Below are 16759 nucleotides of genomic sequence, written 5' to 3'. Positions count from 1 at the left end.
TCCTAGCGATTATTTTAAAATTCAAGAAAAAAATGTGCGAGTGCCGCAGTTTCATAGGGCTGAACATCACTCTGATAAGGAAGCTGGCCCCTTAACATACAATGTCCTAATATCATTTCCGCTGCACCTTTATCATCCGAGACCGTTGATATCAGACAACCGGGATTCAATAAAAACAAAGTTTTGAAAACTTTTTGAATTTTAATCTTATGCTAACTACGTCGCGATTTAGACACCTGTAGATAACCTAGAGTCACAGATTAGTGGCGGCATCAGCCTAAGCTTTCTAATAGGAATAATTAATGCCTATCCTGCATATCTACCAGGAGCTGATATCCGGCCGATGCATTTTCCCTATTACTAAACCATTTAGAGCTTTAAGATTTCTGTGGAAAAAACTTGTATATCCCGGCTGGGCTGGATACTCTTATCCTTCTGATTTATCGAGAAGTCACTGACATCGCACAGTGGATGCTTATAATTATATAAAGGCCAGCCCAGTTGGTTACTATATATTATCTAGGCCACCCATCCAGGAGATGGTAATATAGCTTAAATGTGAGCTGGCTCCACCTGCTTTTTACACACTTCATCTGTCATCTGAATTGGCGAGTGTGACTGTTTCACTATGTTTGAAACGATAGAGATCTCGTAGAGTCATATCACAGTTAATGCGTGAAATATAAATATTGAATTGCTTTTTTCTGATAGCTTAAATCAATACACTGGACTGATGTTAAACGCAAATTATAGATAGCTCATTGCTATTAATATATCCACTCATGTGTCCAAAATTTTCCTAAGGTGTAGTGTGTCTGCGTTGAATAAGAGAGATTTTGTGAAGCTATAAATTGTGACTAGCGTATTCTACACACTCGTGGTGTTGAAGCGATAACTAAATTATGATACAGAGTGTTAAAGAGCAAAGAGATCAAGTGCTCTACGCACATAATAAAATTAGTACTCAGATTTTGCGCTAGTCTAATGCCTCTAAATATTAGACGTCTGGTTTTGTGCTATAGAATTACCTACTAAATTCTTTGTTGGAACATGATTGAGTATATTCAGAGCCCAAAACTTCTGTTCGAAATAAGGTAATGAATAAGAGTAAATATTTTACTAATATTCCTTAAACATATTCACTCATATACTATGTATGAAAAATCCAAGTGATTATATCCGCAACCTTTAGGTACAGCGTCAATGAATAGCATCTATCTCAGAGATTTTGAGAAAAGGTCGATAACTAGTAAAAGTGCGTATGGTATAGGAGGATGAGAGAGTGTTTTTTTAGTCATCGTTCATTATCTGATTGTTATTGATAATGCTCACTCTCGTGAGATATTTCAGTATATATTTTACTAATTGCAAATACGCAAAATATGTATACTCTATTTTAAGTAACTGACTTATTTAGAATTCATTATCTGACATAAGCGATTACGAAGAAACCTACTTGATCACTTCTAGAGGTGTTTACATTAATTTAAAATTCAATCAAAGTTGCGTGAGTACAGGCATATTTACGGTACTGCTGTAAACCAACATAGTTAAATGCCAGATTTATATGATTGAAATTTATAGATTAAAGAATGAGACACAGGGATTCTTGTGAGAAATACACAAGAGCTCAAGTAATGACCAAAACTACCCATAGGATCCCGCCTCAAAATCCATTAATCTTTGAGCGCGATATTTTTCGAAAAAGAAAAGAAACACACTCATTATGATAGGGACCTCTCAATTTATTAAACCAATTTGATTGGTAATATGCAATAAATTTATACACTTCCCAAAAGTGTTCAATTTATGAAGCCTAAAGGCCACTCGGTTATGGATCCTAAGTTGCCTTCATCACTAGCGCAGGTTTAAAAACTTTCTAAGCGAAAAGCCACAAGCATCATAACGAGTTGCGTTATAAATAAGCTTAGCCGAATAGGGTAGAGACTTTAAGGTATTAGCCATTAAAAATTTTTAAAAGGCTTTTGACTTCTTAGCATAGCGTATGCGTTCTCATATTATAAACTATATGCAGGCTTAACGATAAAATATCATGGTCGCTAATCACTGGCTACTCATATGCCTTCTAGATTGTGTCCTTTTAGACTCGTAAATGAGCACGTTTAAGCGACGATTAATCACTACTAAAGTATGAAGAATATAAAGAAAAACTCCTTGTAGCGAGAGCCAAAACACCAAGTTCAATTTGATATCACTAAAGAGACCATCATAATGAGATAAGTGAAATTTTTCTTAGAAGTACTAAAAAACTAGTGACTGTGTCTCATTGCCGCTATTGGGGTGGTTTTATGCAAGAGGAAATCATGCATTAGTGCTTTGAAGATATCCACATATCATTATAGTGCCTTATGTTGAATAAGGCATAGGAGAAGTGGCTATATGCGGATAATTCCTCTCATTCAAAGGAGCTAAAGATTGGAGGAAGAACATATTCAATAATTACTTGATGTCTCCTGCCCAAAGTGAGTATTCTAGTATCAAAGACCATATGAGATTATATCTCAGAATACAAAATCTGTTAGCGAACAAAGAGAAAGTGGGATCTTCATTGTGGTCCAATCAACGATGATAAACAATAAATAACTATAAAATCATGTGTTGAGAAGAAGATTCTCCTATATAAATTATGTCTTAACGTCAATGATATAGCCAATAGCACTCTAGAAGATTCTCCGTAGAACCTGCAAAGTGATGAGAGGAACTCACAGTAAGAACGTAATCATAAAATAGAAGAGGATAGAGAAAAAATCAGACATTTTATTGAATTTCAACTTATGATTGAATCATCACTCATATAAATCCAAAGAACTAGAAATAGGATTATCAAGCTCGCATGCAATTGCAACTCAATATCAATTTATTCATGAGGACCTTGCTTGTTCTTGTCGATTATGTGACGGGTGGAATTGATTGAAAGCCCTAAATTCCAAAGTTGTTGTTTTGGAAAGGTAGAGTGGCCGCTAACCGCCTCCTGTTCAGACGATATGAGACATATGATTGAGATTCAATGTGGTGTTGCTGATCTCTAGAAATTAACGTGTATTGAAATTCCCTCCATGGAGCTACACAAATGCACTTTTATATTTAATTCGACATTAGATATTATGAGAAATCTTCTTTTGAGTAAAGAGAAAAGTTTTACCCCTGTAAGCTCAGACTTGAGTTATTAAGGGTGTTATTAGTGTGTTGCCTATTTTAAATTTTAAATTATTTCAAATGGAGTTAAGAGTGACTATTGTTAATAAGGTTAATACATGAAGAATTTTTTATGTTGAGCAACCACCAGGTTTTTAAAAAATTCAAAATTCTCTAATCATGTGTTTAAATTAAAAAAGGCATATATAGACTAGAACAGGCACTTACAGCTTGGTATGAGAGGTTAATATTTCCTATTTCAAAGATTATTTATTAAAGGAAGGTGTAGACACCACACTCTCTTCTTAAAAGGGTAGGAGATGACATTACAAATTGTTCAAAATATCTTATAATATCTTATTTGGATCCACCAATAAAAATCTTGTTGATGATTTTTCATAAATAATGAGTAGTGAATTTGAAATGTTAATGAGAGACATGAGTTATTTTTTTTAGTTTTAGCATAAAGAAAAATTAGAGAGGAATCATTCAGCCACGTCAATATATATTAAGGACATCCTCAAGAAATATGAATGAATTATTGCTAAACCAGTGAGATCCAATGAGTTTCTCAATGCAGTTAGATAAGGACTCTAAGAGAAAATTCTGTCATTCCAAAACAAATGATAGGATTAATTATATCATCACTTTACTTAGCTGCTAGCAAACCAGTAATCATGTTTAATTATTTGTTTGTATGCTAGATTTCAAGTTTTATCCAAAGGAAATCAAATTGATTATAGTTAAAAGAATTTTAAAGATATTCTTTTGGGAATACAAAACTTAGGGGATTTGATATCCTAAGCACAATTCTTCATTTTAAAATCATTGGATATTTTGATTTCAAATTTTATAAGAATTATAGGATTGATCGAAAAAAGTATTTCAGAACTTTGTCAATTATAAAAAACTCTTTTAATTCTTGGTCTAGCAAAAAATATAATTTAAATAGCCCTTTTTACTGTTTGAAGTAGAATACATTGCCTTAGGTAGTTGTGTGGAAACATGTTTTTTGGGTTTAAATAATAAACAATTGATAGGATTCTATTGCCACTATTTTCAATTTTTTGTGAAAATACAAAAAATCTTTTTCAACATTTTAAACCAAATATATAGTATAAGGCATACTTCATTAGAGATTCCATGTGGCCTAAAAAGAGAAATTGAATTGCCACCATGTTGCTACAAGAATCAACTTATAGATATTCAGCAGAAACCACTTATTTTTGAAAAACATTTAACTCCCTAAAGAACCAGATTTAGATGTGATTGATCTTAATGCTTAAAATTAAAAATTTCTATAAAATTGGATAAATTAATGTTGTTTGTTTTATTTCCTTTGTTTTGCTAAGTTTAGTTGTTGTTTATTTCTTTAGTTGAGTTTATTTTTCTTTCCTAAGTATTATTGTTTGTTTTTGTTTTCATTATTATTTAATTAGATCTTGCTGGTGAATTATTTTTTTAAAGAGTTTTTTGTTTATGTTGTCTGAGTTTTGGTTTTCCTTTTAACTCCATACCAAACTTTTTTCGTACTGTACAAATTCTGCAGACTATGCATGATTTTTTTCTGAGTTTTGACCACATTGAAACTAAGATTTTTAATGCATATCATTACTATTACGAATGTCGTTTTCATCATCTATTACAATGTCTATCATTATCAGCATAAATCAGTTCTTTTATTTTGTACGATGGGGATATTTCTAATATCCTTTCTATCAGACTTGTACCGTTTATGAAATCCCATTTCATTCCTTATACAATCCACTATTTTTCAATTTCCATATGGATAAAACCTAACCATCATATAATGATCCATTATTATTCTTGATGTTCCCAGATGAATTAGGTGTTTATTTGTACTATCAAATATGGTCAAAAAGCTTGTATCAAATTAAGCTCATTGAGAATGTTTAGTTTTATGAAAAATTTCATTTCATTTTTGGCTATTCCCCATTCATATGTACAAAATTATTTATGTACGTACCCCGAATTTTAAAAATTAATGTTATGATTGAATTTTTGTACTGTATGGATAGGTCATCTTTCTTTAAATTGAAAGTATTTCGAGGTCTTTCTTCACAATCATTTTCAATGTAAAACCATCTTGCGTCCTTACTCTAGAAACATGGCCAGAGCAGCAAGCAATCCATGTACTTCAAAAAGCATCTTCATCTTGTTCAAGGAGACTTTTAAAAAAAGAACTTTCTTTCTAAACAAATAAGAAAGCCTATGGTAATTATTTTTTGAAGTTCAGATTACTCCCCCATCTTCATCTTTTAATTCAAAGAGGACTTAACTTTCCAGTTGCCTTCTTTTTTCCTCAAACTCAATTTCTATTTTAATCCTCACCTTAAATTTATGCCTATCATCTTGACAACGTTTCATCTTATTCTTGAATATGAGAGCTAATGAACATCATACTGGAGACTTCTATATGTCTTTAAGAAGCCAGTTAAAATAACCAAGGAAGATTTAGCACCATCCTTCATCTTAGAACTGAAGGGTTTAGAGCGCACACCATAACCTTTAGATCTAATTTTTACTATTTTTGAGGGACTAATCAAACTCTTAGAGGTATTACTCAAAGTCAATCACCGTTCCCGTGTGTACACCATAAACCAAAATACTTAGGATCATTCTAGCATTTTTGAGAACTTTCTATTACATCAAAAGCCTGGTGATCGTTATCAAATCTAACCCTTTATTCTTTACAATAACATATTCTTATTATGATATTGGACTTTCTCATTAATAGGAGGAAAGAAAATGTGGCTTTATGATATTTGGTGCAATATATTTTAGAAAAAAGAAGTACAAACTAAATCCATCCTTGGTCCTCCTAACCTCAACTTTATTAAATGTTTTTCCTACGTTTTTCTCCTACGTTTCCTCTCAGATTTTCGTGCAGTTGGCTGTTTTTCTGCTGTGGACAGCAGTTTTCCTTTGGATCCTCTTGGTTTTGGTGTGAAACACTTGGAAATCCAAGTGTTTCCTATCAGAGAGCAGAGTAAATGGTGGTTCTTAATTCAACTCCTTTTGATATAAATTGCAGTAAACATGCGCACTTTTTTGTATCCCAATCCAGTTAAAAAAGTCTCATCTTGTTGTCTAGGACTAGTGAACTTTCATATATTATCCCTAAGGCTGGTTATTTTGTACCTATTGAGCATAGAAAGTCAAACGAAGAGTAATTTGCATCCTTTTATGTTGCAACCAAGTTTCTCATTTTTTGCATTGCCCTAAGTAGGTCTCTCAAAATTTCTTCTGGTTAGCAAATAGGTCTATAGCAGCATCTTTTTGTGTGTTTTTTTTTTCCTTAATGAAAAATGCGGAAAATTCTTTCTAAATAAAAGAAAGAAAAGCATAAAAAGAAATTTAAATAAATATATGAATTAATGAAGAGAAACAAATAAACTAAAGGATATCAAACAGTGAAAAAATGGTCCAGATATTTTTAATTAAAGCCCTTCTTTTCTTAAAGATTTTTAGAGACTTATATCAATACTAGAGTCCACTTAATTATAAGATTGCGATAAAATATTGAACCGAGCTTTATTAGGGTGATTTACATACTTATCATTGAATTTTTATGTTCTCTATATCTATATCAATACTAGAGTCCACTTAATTATAAGATTGCGATAAAATATTGAACCGAGCTTTATTAGGGTGATTTACATACTTATCATTGAATTTTTATGTTCTCTATATCTGATTCTTAAGTCTTTATATTTACTTGCATAGCACATTCATTTTAAATACATCATAATATATGAATGAAATAAGTATTTCACTTTAGATTTAATTAATGTTAATGATATTTTTTTTAAAGATTATGGTGATATTATGATATACAAGTAAATATGAAGATTTAAGTGTTATATATATAAATACATAAAAATTCAATGATATGCAAATAAATCCCTCTTTGTTCTTAGCATCCTTGCTAGCATTAGAAAAGCTTATGCAGTTCCTTTGATTCTAGGAGTCCCAAAGAGTCTGGAGCAGGAGGATATCCCCAACTTCTTTCTCTTGCTTTGAACTTTTTAGCATTCTTGAGATGAAGTATATTCTCTCCTTTAATTGTGTTGTTCCCACAATAAATTTGCATTTTAAAAGGGATCCTTCTTTTAACACTTGTAGCAAATTGAGTTCCATATGTACAAGTGGCTGTTTACTTCATAGAACAGGAGTTTCAGGTCAAGGTTATATTGATTATGTTTTTAATATAGCGGAGATTCTGGTCAAAGCTTGTATGTGCTGGCAAGTCCATAGTGAAGCTTCTCCGTGAACTAAGGATAAGTTGTAAGACAAGCGGAAGGGTACTTTCCTCTGAAAATCTAAGGGATTCATCCTAAAGTTCAATGGAAATTGGTGCATGGTCTTACTGTTTTGCTTGATGTTGCTGGTTATGAGCCTTAGTGGGGCCTATTTACCTCTTAATGTGACTGGTAGATTGGACCTGGTGTTTGAATCAGATATTATTTCCTTAATTCCAGCTAAGTTGTAAGCTGTAAGCTGATCGATCTGAATAAGCTGCTTACTGGAGCAGGTACCTGCGCTTAAGCTAGTGTTGTGCATGAGAAGATGATCTTGAAGGTGAAGTTCATGAAACCTTTCTTCCCACTAATGTTATTGCATGAATTTTGAATGGGCTTCATATTTCTATTAGATTATTATTTTTTTTTTATTCTTGTACTCGTCACTGCTTGTATTGTTAAGATGGAGAGGATAGAAGTTGTTAGTGACCATGTAATTAAGAGCAAGTGCATGGCAGATGCGCTTGCTCAAATTAACTTAGTTTTTTAGCATATTTCCTGAGACTAATTGTATAAGAACATTAAAAGCTTGCTAGTAAGGATGCCTAAGATTCTCCTGTAATTGGATTAGTTTATCTTCAGCCACCTCATATTGAGAGCTTGGTAAGGAGGCAGGGAGATAAAGAAAGTAAACTTGTTTTACACAGATATATTGTCATTATATTATCTCTGATTTTGATTTGATGATTTTACACGAGATAGATTCTCATATTTTATTCAAATATATTCTATTCAAATATAGAAATATCCCAGTGGAGGCTAAAGAATGAGTGAAATTTTTTGCTCGAATGTTATCTCTGATTTTTGCTCAAATAATATTAATTAGAATATGAAAATATCATCTGATTGCTTGCTGCTCATTTATAAATTTAAATATATGAGCTGAAAATACATTTATGTGGTTATTAAGCAGAGCCGTGTAGGGAGTAGTATGTCATTATCACATATAACTTCAATTTCATCTGATAAAGATGGAAAAATCATTATCATTCGGCACGAGTTCTGAACGGGGAGATAGTGGCAATGAACAAGTGGGGATTTTGGGTTTCTGTTGTGGAACTCCACCAACCATTTGGGCCAATTTAGAAGTTGGTTTTGGGACGCTTCTCTCTCTAATTCTTCAGTTGAAAAAACAAAACAAATTAATGCTTACTTTTAGGGAACTAAATTGCCATTCAAAGCATATATCATTATATTTTTCTTTCTACATTCCAATACTTTTTTTTAATAATTTCTTTTGTATTAAAATTAGTTATGATTATATTCTTATAACAAATATCAAGCATGCTTTCAAACTTGGAGATTAATCAGCAATAAAAACTCTCAAGATGATCTAAAATTTTCCATCAAGAAGCTATCTTTTCATGCACATAGAGAACTTCCACAGTACATAGAGTCAGATTCAAACCATTTATAGATACAAATACCAAAGGTATATAATTAATATTACCTAAAAAATCAGATTTTTACTAAATTAGAGTTCTAAAAACTATTGAACATGCAATAAAACGCAAGATTTATATATTTATTGCCAGCTAAAAAAAAAAATAGCCTCTTGCAAAGTAGGAAAAAAAAAACAAAACTATCCATGCTTTTCTTGAGTATAGATGTAGTCAGTGTGAGCAATTAGTGTCCTTCTCATCAAGCACTCTTCCTCGCAAACTTTATCAAGATTGGCCTATCATAAATCCAAAAGATCTCAAATAAAAAAGCATAAATTATAAAAACACTAAAGGAAGATCATAATCAAACAAAATAGCTTACCTCTTCTTGGCTTTCCAGTGTGGCACGAGACAGTGGACGGGTTGATTGAGCTGTGGACAAAAATAGGAGAGCTGCGAGGAAAAGAAATGTATTTAGCTTATAAGTGGACATGGCTGATATATATATTTCTTTCTTTCTTTCCTGGAAGAAATGGAGAGCAAGGGCCATGAAGAAGGTTGCCCTCTACTTCCTCCATTTAAATAGCCGCCCGCCCCAATATCTACTGCTGCTGTTCATAAATGAATTGTTATTTGTTAAGAAAGTAATATTACTTCTTCATGAATTAAGTTGTTATATTATGTTTGGGATAATTTTATGGCTGCTTTATTTTTCACACAACAATTATAATTTAACTTGACTCTTATTTTATTGTTGTTTTCTCCTTATTTTATGATATTTCTGTGGTAGAAAGTTGCTTACTACAATCGTATAGTAGTAAAATTGTTTTCTCCACAGTAAATTTACAATCAACTTTATAAAATATTACAGCCATCTCAAACAAATTCTAAATATAACGAATTTTAGAAATTAATATATAAATATATATAAGCAACCAATCATAGAAAACATGGTACTACATGTGCTTATGTTATTTAACAAATGAATTCACGTATATTTTAGTTATGAAGTCTGATATTACCATCAAGACTTGTTATAAAGCTCACATCAAATTTCAAGGCAAATATAGTAGTAGTATTATCAGATTTTTAAGAGAACTTTCAGTAGTATTTTCAAGTTTTCAATATTTTATTTTTTTAATTTTCGCCCCCTTTTTTATTTTTTCATAATTAGGGATACTAATTACGAGGAGTTTTAATTAATGTTGACATTTAATCAACAATAAATTTTATATTATTTCCGAGTGGGAAGTCATTAATTCTTGAACGGGGCTTCATTGACTTCATTCAATTAAATGGCATTTATATATAACTATAATTTAAGGGAGTCATAAAGCTGAAAGGCACATTTATCGGTCTTTCAAAGTCAGGGGGGGCTCAGCTTTTGAGAAAGTTGCGAACTTTGATTAATAATGCTCTTAATTACTTGAAGAAAGCGAGGCGTGAAAAAATGTAATTATTTGACTTATCAAAAGCTAATTGGAACAGGCTTACCTAGCAGATGTAAATTTCTATCAATAAATTCATTTGATCTTAAAGCTTTAAGAATTTAGATCAGAAATTTCAAAAGCCATCGTCCCACTTTTCATAAATTTATTTACAGTGGAGAATCAACATAATATAGTTTGACCAGAGAGTTTTATTTATATTAAAAATAATTAAATTTTAGTATTGTTACGGGCTAGAATGTTCGCGACAGTAGAGTGAGTAGATAAAGTTTTTCGTCTTAGCGTTGTACAAATATCCAGCACACAAGAGAAATAAAAAACACGTTGATTTTTACATAGAAAATGCTTGAAAAGGAAAAAAATCACAGGGCATGCCTAGTTCAAATGATTGCACTAACATTTGAATGAGTTATAAAGCTCGATCCGTCCTATAATTTGAAGATAAAAAAATTATAATAACAAAGAGAGTCGGCGGAAGTCGTATGTTGATCGGTGGCCGGTGGAAGTCTGGTGACAACTAATGGTCGAGCAGTAGTCCAACGTCAGTCGGTGGCTGAGTGGAAATCCGGTGTTGGTCGGTGGTCGAGCAAAATTCCAACGACATTCGGTGGCCGGGACAGCTAATGGAAGAGCAAGAGTCCAACGTCAGTCGGTGGCTGGTGGAAATCTGATGTTGGTCGGTGGTTGGGTAGAAGTCCAACGACAGTAGGTGGCCGGGCAGAAGTTCGAAGATGTTTGGTGGCCGGGTGGAAGTCTAACAACGATAGGTGGTCCGACGGTGGTCTAGGAGCTTGGTAGCAATAGGGATCTTAGAATTCTCTTTCTTCTTCCTCTTCTTTTATTCATATTCTTCTCTTCTATGAAGAATGAAGGGTCTATTTATAATTTTTTAAGAGTGATATGACTAATAAATAGTAAAAAGATCAAGGATAGGCTGAAAGTGTTTCGAATGGATGATCAATATTGATTCCTTTGATCATAGACAATTTATCATGCATTTGAGTGTCAGAATTCAACGATCTTAGATTCGTTCTGTCGAGCCACTCAATTCAACTATAAGCATCTCATATTTGGAAATCATTTGATTGTCTAACTTATGCTTTAAGCTTTCAAATGCGCTTTAGGCCCTTAATTTGGACACATTTGGGCTCAGATTGAATAGAAATTGATGTAGTTGGGTTTGCCTCTTTGAGATGTTCAATTTGACTTTAAGTTTGATGAAATTAAAGTTTGGATGGCCATAGAATTAACTTCTAAAAATTTTTATTCAACTTTACCTCGATATTCATGCCCGATCAAGATAATTTTTTTATGATGTATCAAGTATAAATAAATCTAAATCAAGTCCTTGGAATACTTTTTTTATGTACGTCTTTTAGGGTTTGAACATTAACAAAAAATTTGTGTGCTTATATACAAGGGAACACAACAATAAGATGAATATGATGCATCCAATCTCCCTAAATTTTAAGTTCATGAAGGAACAAAAATGTCCAAAAGAAGCAATATGATATATTATATGTGATATATTCAAACCTTCTCATTGATTGATCGAAATTATTGATGATTGAAGTGCCGCATCAAAAATTTATAAAGTATATATTTTTATGCATTTAAATGACATCAATATTGATGCCTAATGACTTCAGTGACTATCATCACCATCAATCACCATCAATGTTGATGAACACCATAACTTGAAAGGATGATGGACACAGTTAACACCAACTCTAAACTTTTTATGGTAAAGCTAAGATTATGTTAAACTTTAGTTTTTGGTCTCCTCTTCTTAAGGAAGAACTATCAAATATAGTGCAAATAATCTCTTAAAGATGACTCCAATACAACAAAGCTTTTTCAGCTTTCAATATGGAATTCATCTTTTATAGTTCATGTCTACTAATTAATTTGTATCAAAGCTATCCTGAATTACGAAAAGGGCATCCTTTAAAATCGATAAAATATAACTGTAAAATTATTTTAACAAGTTAGTTGGTTTTAAGCTCTTCTCTATCATCCTCTAAGGCCATTTATGGTGCAATATATTTTTTTGTTACAATATATGTAACGTAATTTAATTAATTTAAAAGATATGTCATGAAGAATTAGTTTTTATTTAAGAAGATTTAAACGAACATGTTGCTAGAAAGGTAGACGATTTTAAAAATATTCATGGTGGTTATGACTATGGAACAATTAATAAAGATAGTGAGACCATACTAAAATTTTCATTACCTTATGATTTTATAATTGTTAATATCCTTTTTAAGAAAAGAAATAAGTATCTCATCACTTATAAGATTTGATATAGTAAAACTCAAATTGATTATTTTCTTATAAGAAAAATAGATCATTTAGATTGCAAAGATTGAAGAGTTATTCTGAGTGAAAGTTTATGTATCCAACATCGCTTATCAATTTTAGACTTTGAGATGAAGAGGTAGAAAATAAAAAATAAATTAAATCGTTGTTCTATGATTAGGTTGAAGCATTCAAGATCTTAAAATTTTGTCTACGCATAAGGAAGCTAAATTTTTGTGTGAAAAAGTAGATAGTGATATCAAGAATGATGTAAATAATGCACTTGGAGTATCAAAGAAAAAATTAACTAATAGTAAAAATAGTTGGTGGTGTAATCAAAATATGCAAAAAAGATAAAAAATAAAAAAGATTTACTATAAAATTTGGTTTAGCTGTAGAAATTGTGAAATTGGAAAAGATATAAAGAGGTCCGTAAATAATTTAAGAAAGAAATATGCAATGTAAATATTTTAGTTTTTAGTGATTTATATGATTGATTAGATGTGGGAACTCTTAATTTAAAAAAATGACAAAGAACAGTCAATAATTATTTTAGAAGTCATTATAACTCTAAATCAAAAAGTGTCTTCAACAGAACATTTATGGTATAGTGCTTTAATTACCCAATTTTTTTTTATATAGTTTTTTGACATTAGTGAAATTTTTTTAAGAAATCAACATCTATCAGTCCAAGTGGGGACTAATAGGTATCCATTTTGCAAATCGATTTGACTAAACTGCTTTAAATCTGCATAGCTAATTTATGAATATTTTTTAGTATTTTTTGGATTCTTGTATTTGAAGATATAATAATTTAATAGTTAGAATAATAGTATTTTATTATAAAATTTTTTTTACTAATGAACAAAAATTCTTTTTAAATCCATTTTTCCTTTTGATTTAGTTAACATAGAGCTTGGGGAGAAAATTAGAAAAAAATAGAGGAGAAATAAATTTAAAGCCTAATTTTGGACAACTTCGAGTCATTTTTGTATGTCGGTCCAATATATTTTGAAATAAAATTTTTTGTTGTCTACGGTTATACAATACTATACAATTGTGACACTTGCTCAATTACTCTTTAATTTTTATAATGTAATAATATATGTACATATATGATATATGCTGGAAGTTATAATGGGCCATAATCCTCTAAGATTTTGTCTTTATCAGAGAATTATTGAGAGCTATAAGGGACTAGAATCCTTTGAGATTTTATTTAAAATCACAAATATATGTGATATATCCTGGTGCTATAAACATAAAAAGAGAGTTATAAGGGATCATAATCCTTTGAGGTTCTATCTTGGTTCGAGAAATATGATATGAACTACTATATAATATGAATTTCAATTTATTTATTTATTTAGCATTGTTATTTAAATCATGGAATAACTGCTGTGCATTTATTACATCACTCAATTTAGCGATCTATTTAAACTACAATGTTTTTAAATATTCAATAAAATATTTAATAAAAGAATATTTAAAAATTTTGATTTATTTGTGTGGAATACTGAGCCATTATAGCTCATTGTGATTTTGCTTTTAATTTTCAAGATCTAGAAAGGTGAAGGAGATTATGGATTAGCAGTTCAGGATCAGATATGAAGTCATAGGTATTTCTTTATTTTAATTTTTTATATCGTCATGACTTTTAGTTATATAGCTCAATAAGTAGCTATGTACTATAGTGTAGATACATATTTTGATGAAATAAAAGAAATCTGGTGGATGAATTTAATTTCAGTATTTGAATGTTTTAGTAACTCTACATTTTATACTTTATTTCAATAAATATTGGTAGAAATTAATTAGATATTGAGATTTGTCTGTCATAGCTCAATGCGATAGGACATATTTTAGTCGGGTTAGGTTGTAATATTAGATGCTTAGGAGGGCGAACGATATATGTATAAGTTAACTAAACAAAGGTATATGAGTAGTAGAGACTTAGTTCAAGTGAAGTGTATTATGTATGAAGATCAAAAAGTACTTAATTTTAATAAAAGAGGATATTCAACAAAGGTGAATGAGATATTTTGCTAAATTTTTTTAATGAAGATTATGAGAATGCAATTTACTTTAATGACCTTAACTCTCTAAATAAAAATAAAGATTTTTATTTTTATCACATATTAATAAAATTGAAATTAAAGAGACTATAAAGAAAATGAAATGTGAAAAAATTGTTGGATCTGATAATATTCCAATAGATGTGTGGAAAATCTTAAGAGATAAAAGAAATTCTTGGCTTTCTAAACTTTTAATATTATTTTACATACTAAAAAGAATCCATATGAGTGGAGAATTAGTGTGTTGATTCTTAATTTTAAAAATAAAGGTGATGCACAAGATTGTGAGAATTATAAAAGAATTAAGTTAATGTGTCATACTTTAAAACTATGGGGGAGAGAGTTATGGAGCATAGGTTGAGGCATGACACTAATGTCCTCAAAATCAATTTGGATTCATGTCAAGTAAGTCTACTATGGAAGCTATACATTTATTGAGAGATTTGATGGAGAAGTATAGAGAGAATAAGGAGGATCTGCATAGGATATTTTTTTATTTAGAGATAGCATATGATAAAGTTCCAAGAGAAGTGCTATGGAGAGTGCTAAATAAGAAAGGGGTTAATAATGTTTATATTCAAGTCATTAATGATATGTATGTTGGAGCTCTTACTTGTGTTTAAATACAAGGTGGTTTGACTAAGTATTTTCTTATTTCAGTTGGATTACATTAAGGATCAGCCTTAAGCCCATATCTTTTTGCTTTAGTTATGGATATTCTCACTAGACATTTACAAGAGGTTGTACCCTGATGTATGTTTTTTTGCTGATGTTGTTCTTCTTGTTAATAAGACTAGAGAGGGAGTTGAAAGTAAACTTGAATTATGGAGGTCAACCTTAGAGTCTAAAGGCTTTCAATTTAGTAGATCTAAAATTGAATATATAGAGTGTAATTTTAGTAATAATAGATCTAGTGGGGGTATTGTGACTTTGGGTGATCAAGTCATTGATAAGAGCACACTTTTTAAATATATTGAGTTTATTGTTCAGAGTGATGGTGAAATAGATGATGATATTATTAATAGAATTTAAGTTGGATGGTTGAAGTGGAGGAATGCATCGAGCTTGTTGTGTTATAAAAAAGTCTCTCTTAAACTTAAGGGAAAATTCTATAAGATGGTAGTAAAACCTACAATATTTTATGGTGCAGAATCTTGGCCATTAAAAGAGAAACATAATATTAAGTTCAGTTTTGCAGAGATGAGGATGCTTAGGTGGATGAATGACTTTACTCTTTGAGACATGCGAAATGAACATATAAATGAAAAGGTTGGAGTAGCTCAAGTAGAAAATAAGATTAGAGAGAGTAGCCTTACATGGTTTGGTCACATAAAATGGTAGCCTTCTAATGACTCGGTTAGAAAAGTAGATGTATTAGATTTGACTTATGTTAAGAAAGGTAGAGGTAGACCTAAAAAAGTTGGCTATAAAATATTATAAATGACATTTCTTTATTAGATTCAGTGAGAATTATTTGATTCATAACATGATACAATGGAGAAAACGGATTCATGTAGCCTACTCCACATAGTAGGATAAATATTTATTGTTGTTGTTGTTGTTGTTGTTGTAGAGTTATGATTATTATCTAATGTCATTTTTTAAAAAAAATTGTGAATTCTTCTCTTATGCTCCTTTTTTTTCTTCTATATTTTTTCCATTTAAATTTGAGTATTTCTTGCTTTATATGTTGTTGCCTATTTTCATCATTATTTTTTCATAACTATTCTTTAAAAGCATAAAATATTATTGATATGTAACCAAAAAATTATCTTGATCAGACACGAACCTTGAGGCAAAATCAGGTTGGGAGCTTAAAAAATTAAATCCGGGACCATCTAAATTTTGATTTCAGCAAACTTACAATTGAACTGAGTGTCTTAGAAATACGAACCCAACGACACCAAATTCAACTCAATCCAAGCCCAAACTAGTCCAAACAAAGACCCGAAGCGCATTTGGAAGGTTCAATCCATAATTTGGATTACCAAATAGTTACCAAATATGGCATGTTTATAATCGAATCGAGCGGCTCGACGAGACGAATCCAATGAGCCTAAGATCATTGAATTCTG

Source organism: Dendrobium catenatum, unplaced genomic scaffold (assembly GCF_001605985.2).
Source record: "Dendrobium catenatum unplaced genomic scaffold, ASM160598v2 fragScaff_scaffold_490, whole genome shotgun sequence".
Lineage (NCBI taxonomy): Eukaryota > Viridiplantae > Streptophyta > Magnoliopsida > Asparagales > Orchidaceae > Dendrobium > Dendrobium catenatum.
Note: the sequence above shows the minus strand (reverse complement) of the source record.